This window comes from Scyliorhinus canicula, chromosome 19 (genome assembly GCF_902713615.1).
Source record: "Scyliorhinus canicula chromosome 19, sScyCan1.1, whole genome shotgun sequence".
In the NCBI taxonomy this organism is placed as follows: domain Eukaryota; kingdom Metazoa; phylum Chordata; class Chondrichthyes; order Carcharhiniformes; family Scyliorhinidae; genus Scyliorhinus; species Scyliorhinus canicula.
The window spans coordinates 23,489,258-23,500,697 of record NC_052164.1 but is presented as its reverse complement, the minus strand read 5'-3'; positions in this window follow the sequence as shown (position 1 = coordinate 23,500,697).

Genomic DNA, 11,440 nt, shown 5'->3' with positions numbered 1-11,440 from the left:
AATTCCATTGACAGACAGCGGGAGGATAGAATCCCGCTGCCAGCCAATGGCGCCTCGCCGAGAAACATGCAGCTGGGGGACCAGGGAATACCGCTCAACATTTTACGTGGGGCGTATTACCTTGGAGGGAGTGCACAGCAGATTTAGTAGAATACTAATAGAATGTGACAGTCATCCAGACTTGAAACATTGGGTGGTGTTCGCCGATCCTGTACACATTGTACGCTGGTGTCAGCTCTTAGTCTCCAGAACGGAGAATCCAGCCCAGTAGCTCCCTTCTCTCTCCACGGATGCTGTCAGACCTGCTGCGATGGTCCAGCATTTTCTGTTTTTGTTTCAGACGCCAGCGTCTGCAGTAATTTGCTTTTACTGGAATGCTGACTGGGTGACTGAACAAATTACGTTCAGATACCCTAGAACAGGGGCTTTTCACAGTATCTTCATTGCAGTGTTAATGTAAGCCTACTTGCCACAATAGAAGATTATTAATTTGGAAAGATTAAGGGGAGATTTGATTGAAGCTTTCGTGTTTTATGGGTAACTGATAGGATTCAGATAGAAACTATTTCTGTTGTTTTCGAAATTTAGGTCCTGCGGGACATGACCTAAATATTAGAACCAGTTATTCCAGTGCCAGTCTCTGCATGCCAAGGATAAGATAGTGTTACGGGCCTGGGATTAGAGAACCCCAAAGTGTATCACGGAGTTCACCTGACCCACAACTTTTAATAGATTGTGGTATGGGGAGCACACTGCCCACTCTACAGGTGTGGTACAGCAGAAATGGAAAAGTATTTTTTAAAGCAAAACAATGTTTATTCTATGAACTCAAGTTAACCTTTTTAAAACGTACAGTGAACATCTTAGCAACCATCGATTCAAATACAACCCCCAAAGAATACAACACTAAGTAATCCTTAATAACTTCCCAAACAACATCCAGAAGACAAAAGAAACACCTTTTTAACAGAAGCACATCATGCTTGAATTCACCACTGAAAACATTTATAATTCTGAATTCACCAAATGATCAAGAGATAGTATTTTCATGGCAGAGAGATTAACAGTACACCTGCTCTGTCTGGCTTCAGCTCCAACACTGAAAACAAAACTAAAACACACCCTGCAGCAAACAGCCTAAAATGAAAGTAAAAAGCTGACAGACAGCCCAGCTCCACCCACACTTTGACATGACTGACAATAGGTTTGGAACTCTTTTATGCAAAAAAAGAGTTGGTGCAGGGATAACCAGCATTTGAAATCTGAGTTTGTTCTGTTCAGCAAATGTATTAAGAGGTATGGGCAAAGCAAGGTTTATGATATTTGTTCACAAATTAAGTCTCATTTAATGTTGGAGCAAAGTCGAAGGAATAAATTATTTCCTCCTGTTTCAATGTTCCTGATATGGAACTGTAATAACCCTCACAAGACCCACAAGGATGACCTGATTGATCTCCGCGTGGGGTCTGTGGAATAGGAGCACCTCCACTGATGGGTGGAGGCCTATCAGCTGAGCCTCATAGAATGAACCTTTAAAAACCGGCCCGGTTTGGGCCTGGCATGATCGGTCGTCCTGATTGGGACCTATGTGATGTATGCCGCGTTGCTACCTATTCTTTTGGCTGAGAATAAACTGCCATTTTGATTCCTCCTCTCAGGTCCACTGGAAACGAATCAAAATAAATATTGGGCTGTTTCGATAATGGGTGGGTGATATTCCTCGCAAAATCGATATATTAGGTCTAGAAATTGAAAAATATTTTCAAAGGTCAACATTGATCAAGACCATTTAAAAAATCAAAATATAACAGATGCTGGAAATCTGAAAGAAAAACTGAAAGTCCTGTAAAAAGTCAGCAGCACCTGTAGTGAGAGAAATAGAGTTAACCGGTGCAATGTACCAGCCACGCTGCGCCCTAAAAGCAGCGTGCTGCAAAGCAGCGTAACTAGTAACCGCCCGGAGCCCGCGCTCCCAGGATCTGCCCGGCTCGCCACTCCTCGCAACATCTAAGGTGATCTTGTGAGATGTCACGATGTGAAGCCCGCCCATTGTCGGCGGGGTCACTTTTTCGCAAATCTGCATATTAGAGCGAGACAGCTAATCTCACTCTAATATGCGTTCCCAAGACCTAACTAAGACATTGGGATTTGTCCTCTTTGCCTTGGAGACCACAGGTGAATGGTACTCATCTGGAGTACTTGTCTCCACAGACGGCGACCAGATGGAGTAGCACTCGTTTAGATCTCCCAACGGATTGGAGGACCCCAGGTGCATGCCCTCTGGGCAAGGTGGTGCCCTGGCATTGCTGGTGACAGCTGGGCATCCTGGCACCTGTATACTAGTCTGGCATTGCTGAGGTGCCCAGGTGGCACTGCCAGCTGGAAGTGGCATTGCCAGGATGTCAGGCTGGCACAGCCAAGGTGTAAAGCTGGCATTTAAGGGTGGCGGTTATCAAGCTGGGGGGGGGAGGGAGAGTGCCCTGCGTGGGTGCTGGGGAAAGGGGAACGCTGGGGACCCCTTACAGTGAATTGGGGTGTGGGGGAGTTCAGGGGTCATGTTGGAGGCTTGAGAGATTGAGACGCCATTTTTTAATGACGTCCCAATCTCTCCCTTCACCGAGGAGTTTCGCCGAGCAGAGCAGGGATTCTCCGCCCCGTTGCCGATCGCGATTTTGGCGTCAGTGATCGGAGAATCTGGACCCTGGTGCTGGCTCAGGTACCCTGTCAAATGGTCATCATCCAGATCACTGGGTGCTGAGACCTTCTCAGGGGGCATCATTGGCAGAAAGCCAGAGGAAATGGAAAATGGGCGCGAAGGTAAGGGGGATAAAAACAGGCACATCAGCAGCAAAGACTCCAGGCAAAGGCAATCGAGACATCTGAGAAGGAAGGAAGAAGCTTCCAGCGAGACTTATCTTTGTGACGAAGAACCAGAGGGTCTCAAGAATCAAACCCACAGTTATATCAAGCCATTTTTGTGGGTCGTATAATCGAATCTTGGGTGTTTCGAGTAATATGTATTTTGGGTTAATTTATGAGTTAATTGTGTGTTTGTTTAAGATTGTTGAACTTATACTTGTGTTTGTCCTTTGTTCTTTTCGCTATCAAAAGACACCGAGGTAAAACCTTTTGAGTAAGTAAACTGGTTGAAAGTATCTGAATTGGACAGATACTAAACTGGGTAGAACACTGATCCTTGCCAATCCATGGCCACTAGCCAAACAATCAAACTGAATCCCACCAATCCCTCAGGTGCCATAAAGTCTGGGTTCTGCTGTTCAAAAATCTAAAACCTCAGAGCACAATGTGTTATTTTGCAACTTTTGAGTTCCTCACTTCCTCTGCTTGACTTAAAGGTATGTCTCCATTAAAGATCCATGGACCAAAAGCGATAACTACACAATAAAATAAATAGGAACTAAAGGAATCAATAGGAAGGACCCTTACACAGTATAAAGAGAGGTATTTATTGGACAAACCCTAGACCAGGCCATGTACTCAAAGCATGTCCGTTGCCTGCAGGAACATCAACCATTGATCCTCATCCGTCCATGAGCACAGCATCTGCTTCAACCCTCAACAGCACCTCGGAAGATATATCTGAGGAGGACACAGATGACATGTCACAGCTAATGAATCACTATAGTGCAGAAGGAAGCCATTCGGCCATCGAGCCTGCACTGACACTCAGAAAGAGCAGCCTACCTAGGCCCACACCCCATCTCCGTAACCCAGTAACTCCACCTAAGCTTTTGGACATTAAGGGACAACTTAGTGTGGCGAATCCACCTAACCTGCGTATTTTTGGACTGTGGGAGAAAACTGGAGCACCTAGAAGAAACCCATGTAGACACAGGTAGAACATACAATCTCCACACAAAAAGTCACCCAAGACTAGAATTGAACCTGGGTGCCCGGTGCTGTGAGGCAGCAGTGTTAACCACTGTGCCATCGTGTCATCCTATCATAGCATGCACCATCCCAGAGTCAAGCACCTCGGTGCCAGAGTCAAGCATCTCGATCTTAGTAGGTGGGCATCTGGATCACTATCTGGTGAGCACCACACAGCCTCCGATGCACAACTGGGATGTCTCAGGGATCAGATAGTTCTGCGAGATCCCAGAACTCAGTTGTGCCCAAGCCAGGCGCAGTGCCTCTGAACATGTTCGTCCCTCAGCTGCTGGAGATGAAAAGCCACAGGTGGGAATATCAAGAGGGATTGTCAGTGTCATTCCTGCAACTGCAAAGCCAAATGTAGGAGACCCAAAGTCTTCGATTGCAGGATATGATGTTGACGTTGCATGGCACGCAGGCCAACAATGCAAGGTTGGCATCCACAGAAGAAAGCCTGGAGCACGATGTCAGAACTATAACTGGCAAAATCCAATGCATGGCCCTGTCCCTAAGGATCATGGTTGTGGGCTCCCAGACCATGGTGTAGACACAGAGGACCATTGCTGAGGGGTTCGACACCATGGTGCAGACATTGGTGGGCTTCCAGATGATGTTGAGGCTTCTGGAGCTCACTCCAGCTGCCCCCTTGTCCCATGGAGTTACCCAGAGGCCCAAGAGCACGCCGAGGGAGGTGGAAACACTGAAGCACATCCTGAGGCCTTCTACCCAGGAGACCGTGGGATTGGCCAGGCCTTCTGAACCACCTCCTTCCAGATGCTGGCACTCCTCGGTGTCAGCGGGCAGAACAGGGTGACCCAAACATCAGTGCCACCCGGAATTCCGGCAGGGGCACTCTACATCCAAGCCCTCCAGAGGATGGCCGCCAACTGCATCTTAGGCAGCAGGGCATGGAAAGCAGGAGGACACCTCCATTTCTGATGTGCATCCTGGGAATACACCTAGACGTAGTGGGAGGACTCACAACATGAAGGAGTTTTAGAGGCACAGAACCATTTGTCTTCGAGCCCTTCAAGAAGTTTTTCTGGCCCTCAGCCAATGAGGTCTTGGGGCAGGGGTCGCTGCACCCAATAGAGACTGCAACTCTGCAGGACACCAAGAACTCCCCCCCCCCCCCCACACACACTCCCCCCCCCACCCCCCCCCCCCCCCCCGCCCCCCCCACCACCCCAGGCATCCATATTCAGGTGCATTGTCTGCCCATAAACTTTTCCTGAAAATCATAACAGCGGGAAATCTAGGTTCCAGAAAGCCTGGTTTCATCGGGCAATCCACAACAATTGATCCATTTGAATGGGACCAATTATCGTCCCATATCTTGTTTATGGGGCGGGCCTGGGTCTGCCCTGGCTGTCTGTCTCTGTCCAGTACATTTGGGCTTGACTGTTCGAATTCCCATCAGGCCTGTCTGTGGTTCTGACTTTGGTTTTACTTTAAAATGTCCAATTCGTAATTTAAAATGTCCAATTGTATAAAGAACAAAAACAAAGAACAATACAGCACGGGCCCTCCAAGTCTGTACCAGTCATGATATCACCCTTGGCCAAAACCCTCAGCACTTCCTAGTGCCCTATACCTCTATACCCATCATGTCCATGTATTTGTTGAGATGCATGTCTATTTACAACTCCCGCTACCCTGGGAAAGCAGGCAGCATAATTAAAGACCCCTCCCATCCGGCTTACTCGCTCTTCCAACTTCTTCCATTGGGAAGAAAATACAAAAGTCTGAGAACACGCACTAACAGATTCAAAAACAGCTTCTTCCCCGCTGTTACCAGACTCCTAAACGTCTCTCTCATGGACTGATCTGATCTCTTCACACATCTTCTCTACTGAGTAGTACTACACACCTGTATGCTTCACACAATGCCTGTGTCTATATTGTGCATTTTATGTTTGCCCTATTATGTATTTTCTTTTCATGTACGGAATGATCTGTTCAGCTGTATGCCGAACAATACTTTGCATTGTACCTCGGTACACATGACAATAAACCAATCCAATCCAATCTAAGATTTTGTCAAGATGACTTTTGAATGCCGTTAATGCATCTGCTTCCACAACCTCCTTTGTAAAAGCGTGTCTTGCACATCTCCTCTAAACTTTGCCCCACGGACCTTAAACCGATACACCCTAGTGATTGAACCCTCCACCCTGAAGTTGTCCCTCAGCCTCCGTCATTCTAATGGAAACAGTCCGAGTCTATTTAGCCTCTCCGCATAGCTGACACCCTCCAGGCCAGGCAACATCCTGGTAAACCTCCTCTGCACCCTCACAAACACCTCCACATCCTTCTGGTAGTGTGGCGATCAGGATTTTGTGCAATATTCCAAGTGCGGCCTTGCCAATGTTCTACACAACTGTAGCATGACTTGCCTGTTTTTATACTCGATGCCCCGCCCAATAAAGTCAAGCATTCCGTATGCTTTCCTGACTACCTTGTCCACTTGTGTTGCCACTTTCAAAGATCTGTGGACCTGCACGCCCAGTATGTCAGGCCATTTTACCACAGGCCCTCCTCTTGATCCAATGAGCGTCAGTGAACCAGATCACACAGCTCTAACCAAGTTATCGGACTGGCAAGTATCAGAATCACAGGCAAACAATCCTAACCCTGACCCAACATATATATATTCCATCAACATCATAAGTAAAATACTAAATTAAACTACTTATGTACAAATAAACTTTCAGGTGCACGAGTCTTTAATACCGCTTGGTCATGGCGCCTGATCACAGTTTCCACATCCAGGCGACGCACAAGTTCCTTTTTCCTGCGGACGAGCTTTATCCTGAGGATGTTTATTGGGAGGAGGCAGACCGATGGGAGTATTTGTATGTTGGAGCCTCAATCCCAGAAGTCCTCCCACCAGGCAGTGACTCTGTTTGCACTGATGTTTCTTCTGATTTCTCCCGTTTGTTGTACTATTTTGACGAGGGTCTTGCGCGCCGTGGCCAATTGTGTCCGAATTTGCTGTCATTTCTCTGGCAGATGTGCTATAATGGTGTCAGATTTTCCAAAGGGCTCTCCCAGAGTCTGCCTGTGTTTCTCGCGAGTGTTCATCACCACGTTCTCTCCTGTGAATATCTAACAATTCAATCCAACCTATCCTAGTTGGGGGGGGGGGGGGGGGGGGGGGGGTTTGGAACGTTGGGGGGCTGATACAGAAAGTGGTGTTGGCGACGTGGTACATTGATGCCCCAGACTGATATTGTTTGCATGATGTATTCTCAGTATTTTCCCTCCTCCCTAAATGCTACTAGGGTGACATTAATTTCTAGGTTCCGAATTTCTACGGTACAATTTAAATCAGTGCTTATCCTGAACCCACACAGGGCCTGCTCCTTCAAATAAACCAGGCATAGGTACACAACTGCTCTGGCCTTATGCTCACATTTGTCCAGACTGGTACTTACGTGCCTTCCCCCTTTCTCAACCACGTACGGCAGAGGTCCATCATATCCCATCTACATTTCTTCTTGCATGGATCCTATATTTTCTGCTTCAATATTCTCAACCTGGTTTTAGTTCAAAATTATATTCAAAATTACGGAAATCCCTAACACCTTCCCCAGTGCTGTCCCCGGAGTTCCTCCACAGCTATCGCTGAACCAGACTCTGGTCAGTTGTCACAATTAGCAATTAGTGATATTGGGGTGTCATTTTCCCCAGGACAGATGCTCCATTTGCTCGTCGCTGATCCAAGCTGGAACTTTCCCCCCTTTCCCCCTGCTGACCTGGTTGAGGTTGTCTCTCAGTTGCTCGACCACCTACTGTTTGTAGATACTGCACAGGATTTGGTTCCGTGACTTGGCATCATCCTTCACCCTCCCTTTGATGATTTGGTTAATAGTTTGGGCATGCCCTTCTAGCACAGCAAACATAAGGCTGCTGGTCTGGCTCGCAGCCAAATCTCCCTTGGCGTCCTGCCGAATGTTCTCATTTAAACTTTCAAGGTCTGTTTCACTCAAAACTCTGAGCTTGTTGTCCAGATCAGCCAACTCGCAAGTGTTAATTGTGGATATCCCCGCACCGTACGTAGTTGCTGAGTCATTCAGGATTTCCCTCCTCTTGCGCCCCTTCGGCTTGAGTGTATCCTCGCCATTGTCCGTTTGCATCATTCTGCCCAGGAGCCTACGGGTCACGTGGAGGTATAATTTCCTGAGTGGAGAGGGACACCATTCTGGTAGATGTGACCCGGGCTAGATCCACCACTACGGTACCAGTTCGTAGCAGGTGTTGTCATATACTACCTTCCCTGTGTGTTTAAGTGCCAATCCATTTTGGGGGCCCTGGGTGGTTTCAGGACAATTGGGGAGGAACTGAGAGCTGGCCTCAGCCCATTCCTAATTTCATATTATATATACTCCATCTCTATGATGTTTCTGGAGCACCTCTGACCTAACTCCAGACCCTTCTCTGGGCTGTGGGCTAAACACGCTCACTCCACGCACCCATGGTTTGTGAATCCCCGCCAATCACTCGTGGAGGTTGCCCTCAGGAAACAGTAATCGGAGCTCCCATTAATTTTCCTGTACAATGCCCTTTTTTACATTTTTTACTATGTAGGATTTGTAAGATTTTGGCAAAGAAGTTTTGGAGAATAAGTCCTCCTGTTGTCAGTTACCTACTTCTGAAACTTTCAGCAATATTGCAGTTACAGATCAAATGCAAATGAAAGATCTGATCAATTCTCCAATTATCAACGCAGGACAGGCATTCAACATGACTACAGCTAATAACGGAGCTATTTCTGTTCCTACCAACTCTGCCTCTTGTCCCTACAGTTTTTTCTTTACTGCCTGTAACAGTAGCAGAGTAGTTACAAGACCAACTCAACTTGGACCTGATACAGCAGCTGGTACTCATGACCGAGACCTTTTTTTGTCAGAACTGCATCTTGTGTAATTTCTGCCACTCAATATCATCTATTTAATCTCTCGACTCAAGCAGCAGAAATTCCTTTAGCATGGAAGTCCTGCACTGTCTCACCTCTTTTCAAAAAGGTAATAGTTCAGATCCAAATTGCAATCGACCAATTTTCTATTTTGCCCTGCCTTACCAAAGCTACGGAAAGAAATGTCCATAAGCGGCTAACTTCTTTCTTGGGCACACACAACATTTTGTCAGGTATGCAGTCTGGTTTTCGTTCAGGACATGGAGGCATCACAGCTGCATTGAAAGTTTTAATGTACATAACTGTCTGAGACACGAAACAAAAGCTGTGAAATTTTTATTAAACCATCTAAGGCATTTGACACTTTTGATCATTCTATTCTCATGAGAGGATTGCGTGACATCGGTTTTAATAAGGGTTGTCCTGCACGGTTCATGAATGACCTTTCTAATTATATGCAGTGTAAGGGAGGTAGTGGCAGAGTGGCATTGTTGCTAGTCTAGTAATCCAGAGGCCCAGGGTAAATGCTCTGGAGACCTGGGTTTCAATCTCACCATGGCAGATGGTGAAATTTGAAAATTTGAATTCAGTTAAAAATCTGGAATTAAAAGTCTAATGGTGACCATGAAACCATTGTTGTAAAAACCCACCTGGTTCACTTAATGTTCTTTAGGGAAGGAAATCTGTTGCCTTTACCTGGTCTGGCCTACATGTGTTTCCAGACACACAGCAGTGTGGTTGATTCTTAAACGCTTACCCAGCCAGCCAAGCCCACATCCCATGAACACATTTTTTAAAAGGTAGATAGGCTTGTTTGTGGCCCTTTTACAGTTAGAAAAGATGTCTTACAGGGTTCTGCTCATTATTCTATTCATATAAACAATGTGGTTCAAGCAAAGGGTGCTCTTTTATCCATCTGTATGCAGATGGTACAACCTTTTATTCTGCAGGTCCCTCCGTTTCTTGTTTTGCACAATTTGCAAATCAGTTTTACTAATGTAAAACAGGATGGGCAGGATTCTCCTGCATTCGGCGTGATGGCTTGATGCCGGCACCAAAAGCGGCGCGAACCACTCCGGCGTCAGGCCATCCGGAACGTCGGAAAACCTCTGACCCGGAAGGGGCTAGCAGCGGCGTGACCCCAATCGCGACCGCGTCACCCATTACAGCCGCGCGCGCCGTCATTCACACTGCGCAGCGTCGCAGCACAAAAGACGCCCCCACCGGAGACGCGGCAAAATGGCCGCCCGCCGCGCAGTGCCGAGGCTCCAGGAGCGGGACACTGAGGTGCTCCTGGATGCAGTGGAACAGAGGAGAGAAGTCCTGTACCCCAGATAGAGCCGCAGGATTGCACCACCCTTCAGCCGGTGCCTTTGGAGGGAAGTGGCAAAGGTTGTCAGCACCATGGCCGTAACAGCCAAGACAGGCATTTAGTGCCACAAGAACGTCAATGACCTCGCAGGGCAGCCAGGGTAAGTAACCCCCCCCCCCCCCCCCCCCCCGCTCTCCACCTCCCCCCCCCCCCCCCCCCACCCCAGGATAGGCGGCACAGCCTGAGCTGAAACCGACATGGCTGCACCCACCCATGCAGGCTGCATTGACAGGATGGGGTGTAAACTTTTGCTAACATACAAACAACCGCTGGTCCGCATGTAAATGTCCGCCTAACACTGTTGCCCTTTATCCCTGTCACCGTCCCCCCCCCCTCCCCACCCCACAGGAGAAGCGTGCTCATAACAACTGGGAGTGTGAGGGGACCGGAAGGTGTCCACCGGAATTGCACCCCCTCACCGTTCATGAAGAGAGGGCCCTGGACCTTGCGGGCATACCCGAGGAGTTTGCTGCCTTGAAACCGGTTTTTGTACGTGCTAAATGCTAAATGCTTCTGCAAGCTGTGTGTCCTTACTATGGCTGTTTTTCCCTGTATTCTTTGCGGTTCTCCATTTTGTATACTGGTGTCCATTTTAGATGGCTACACAGTGTTGAAATGCACCTTATTCATAGAATCAAAGACTCCCTACAGTGCAGAAGGAGGCCATTCGGCCCATCGGGTCTGCACCGACCCTCTGAAAGAGCACCCTACCTATGCCCAAACCCCACACTATCCCCGTAACCCCATCTAATCTGTACATCCCTCGACACTAAGGGGCAATTTAGCATGGCCAATCCACCTAACCTGCGCACCTTTGGACTGTGGGAGAAAACCAGAGCACCCGGAGGAAACTCGAGGAGAAATTACTAACTCCACGCAGTCAATCACCCAAGGCCGGAATCGAACCCAGGTCTCTGGCGCTGTGAGGCAGCAGTGCTAACCTGTGAGCCACTGTGCCATTGTGTAATTTCTGTTGCTGCGGCATTAGCCTGTTGGCCAAACAATGGCAAAGTATCAGTGCTGGTCAGATAGATGGTGCGAATCCCACCAGTGCTGGGAGATCTCACAGAATATTGAGCCTCTTAAACAGAGGCGGCAATCAGTAGGGAGCTTCAGATAAATGCCTCCTCAGCACTTCTTCCAGATCCAATCAAGGGGATGGCAGTCAGGAAACCGGCACGGTGTTTCTCAGAGGGAGCCCTGACCAGAATCCTGGATGGAGCGCAGCAGAGGCTGCACCTCCAGTACCCATCCTG